Raw genomic sequence first — 3,056 nt, 5'->3', positions numbered from 1 at the left:
TACTAACTATTTGATAAATTGCTCTAACCAAGCTAACTGTACTCTATTTTAGTAGACTCTACACTTGCTGTTTCTTGTACTTGTTCATTGTATGACAGGTAGGAGAAAGGAAACTTCAACTTCCTTTGATAGTGAACCGGAAAGAACCTTCCTGAGATTAAGGAGGGAAGCAAGAGGAAAAAGAGTTGTTGGTGCAGAAGAAGAGGAAGAATACTTTGATATAACCATGGAGGAGGATATGGAAAACCATCATAAAGGAGAGGTGAACAATCATGCCAGAAGAGGTGGAGTTAACCCTTGCTGGACAAGAGAGGAGAGTTCTTAGATCATACATCAATCCAAATCCAGGAAATTGTGGCAGCAGCATTCAAAGGCCAACTATCCATTCTAATAATTTCAAATTGAAGCCTCAGCTCATAACTCTTGTCCAGGACAACTGTTCTTTCAGAGGAAGTGCACAAGAGGATCCTAATGAGAATCTCACTAAATTCCAAAGGATATGTGACACGGTTAAATCTAATGGTGTTCATCCTGACACTTATAGATTGCTACTGTTTCCATTTTCTTTGAGGGACAAACCATCAAAATGGTTGGAGTCATTTCCGAAAGAAAGCTTGACCACCTGGGAAGATGTAATGAACAGATTCTTAACAAGGTTCTACCCTCCATAAAGAGTAAACAGGCTAAGAAATAAAGTGCAGACATTCAGACAGCAGAATGGTGAAACTCTTTATGAAGCCTGGGAGAGATTCAAAGACCTGACAAAGAAATGCCCACCTAATATGTTTAATGAGTGGGTGCAAATCCACATCTTTTATAAAGGGCTGAATTGTGAATCAAGGAAGGTTGTAGACCACTCATCTGGAGGCTCTCTAAACAAGAAGAAGACCATTGAAGAGGCCATTGATGTTATAGAGACAGTGGCTGACAATGAGTACTTTTATGCATCAGATAGGAACAACAACAGAGGAGCCTTGGAATTAAACCATATGGATGCAATCCTGGCCCAGAACAAGATGATCACCAAACAACTGGCTGAATTGACCAAGCAAATGAAAAAGACTCAGGTTGCAGCTATCCACGCTCAACCATCACCCCAAGAAGAGTTGGAAACGGAAGAAGGAGTTAACCGGGAGGAAGCTAATTACCTTGGAAACTCATCTAGGCCAGCTAATGATCCATACTCTAAAACCTATAACTCTGGTTGGAGGAACCACCCAATTAATAAAAAAAAAAAATAAACCTATACCCAGCTAATGAACCATCACCCAATTGACTCTAAAGTTTGCTTTTTCTTTTTCTTTCTTTTTTTTTTCGCTACTTTTTTTTTTCTGGAAGCTTTGTTCTTTGCTGCTTTTTCTTGCTTCAAGAATCATTTTTATGATTTTTCAGATTATCAATAACATGTCTCTTGTTCATCATTCTTTCAAGAGCCAACATATTTAACAGTCTTAAACAACAAATTCAAAAGACATATGCACTATTCAAGCATTCATTCAGAAGACAGAAAGCATTGCCACCACATTTAACTAATTAGAATTTCTCTTATTAAAACTCGAAATTTTATTGCCTCTTATTCAAAAGATCTACTACTTTATTCATGTTTGCTGATGATGAGAAAAATAAACTATAGCTTAATTGGAGATAAAATCAAAATAGATACTAATTACTACTATATGACTCCTAAGGTAAACTTCTATAAGGACACTATCACAGAGTTAAAACAGAAATTGGAAGTTAACAACCTTTGTTCTGGGAAACGGGGGTTCCTCTGATCCTTGGGATGCTTGGTCCTTCAAGAGATAACTTCTGGCGCTTCAAGTCCCTTAAGTCACGCCCTTGCTCCTCTTGTTCTTTAATCATATAGGTAAGAATTTGACTGTGTTCCTTTTGTTCTTTTATGATTTGTTCCATAGCTTCCCGTATCTTGGTAACAGATGTCTCAAGATACTCCCAGTATTCAGATTAAGGGATTTCTGGAAGAAATTCCTGCGTTTTCTTCTTGATGGGATCATCCTGTGCTTGTTGTTTTTCCATTGATGCTTTGGTGATTGGCTTCTCAACTGAGATGTACTCAGTTATTCCCATCCTTACTCCAGCATCCTTGCAGAGCAGAGAGATCACACTTGGATAAGCCAACCTGGCCTCTTTAGAATTTTTGTTAGCAATTTTGTAGAGTTCAGCTGAGATCAGCTGATGGACTTCCACTTCTTTTCCCATCATGATGCAATGGATCATCACTGCTCTTTTAACAGTGACTTCAGAACGGTTGCTAGTGGGCAACAGAGAATGCCTAATGAAGTCCAGCCATCCTCTGGCGACTGGTTTGAGATCTTCTCTCTTGAGTTGATTTGGGACACCTTTTGTGTTGGTGGTCCACCTGGCTCCAGGAATACATATGTCCTCTAGAATCTTATCCAGGTCCTTGTCTGTTCTCGTCATTCTCTTGTTGAAGGAATCTGGATCGTCTTTCAGTTGAGGTAGCTTTAAGATCTCTCTGATCTTGTCAGGGTAGGTATGAACCATCTTTCCTCTGACCACGGTCCGATAGTCATAGAAAGCAGTCCCAGATAGTTTCTGCTTGTCAGTTTGCCACATATTAGCATAGAACTCCTGGACCATGTTCCTCCCCTCTTTCGTTTCAGGATTAGCTAGGACTTCCCAGTTCCTGATTCGAATTTGCTCCTGGATCTCCGGATATTCATCTTCTTTCAGATCGAATCTAACTTCCGGGATCACTGATCTCAGACCCATTATTTTGTAATAATGGTCTGAATGTTCTTTAGATAAGAACTTCCCTTGATTCCAAAGTGGTTTTGGATTGCTCTCTTTCTTGCCTCTTGGAGTGGGTTGTTTTCCTTTAGGAGCCATGATCTTAGTGATCTCGGATAAACACACCAAACTTAGAGGTTTGCTTGTCCTCAAGCAAAAGAAAAGAAAGGAGAGGGAAAGAAGGAGAGCTAGGTGCAGTTGATGATGGAAGGGGGGAAGGCCGAACCCATATTTAAAGGGATGGGGGGGTGGGTTTTCGAAAATTTAGAAAAGATATGATAAGA

At 39.7% G+C, this 3,056-nt stretch overlaps 1 non-coding gene across 1 annotated transcript; it reads right to left on the bottom strand.

Moving 5' to 3' along the window:
* Positions 1–680: 680 nt before the first annotated feature.
* LOC148550420 (small nucleolar RNA R71) lies at positions 681–788 on the bottom strand. Its single transcript, XR_015892498.1, has one exon. It is a non-coding gene; the product is annotated as a small nucleolar RNA R71 (small nucleolar RNA).
* Between the last annotated feature and the right edge of the window lie 2,268 nt (positions 789–3,056).

The sequence above is a fragment of the Arachis ipaensis genome, chromosome B7, assembly GCF_059453495.1.
Source record: "Arachis ipaensis isolate K30076 ecotype BB chromosome B7, ASM5945349v1, whole genome shotgun sequence".
Lineage (NCBI taxonomy): Eukaryota > Viridiplantae > Streptophyta > Magnoliopsida > Fabales > Fabaceae > Arachis > Arachis ipaensis.
This window is presented reverse-complemented; position numbering and strand designations above follow the sequence as displayed.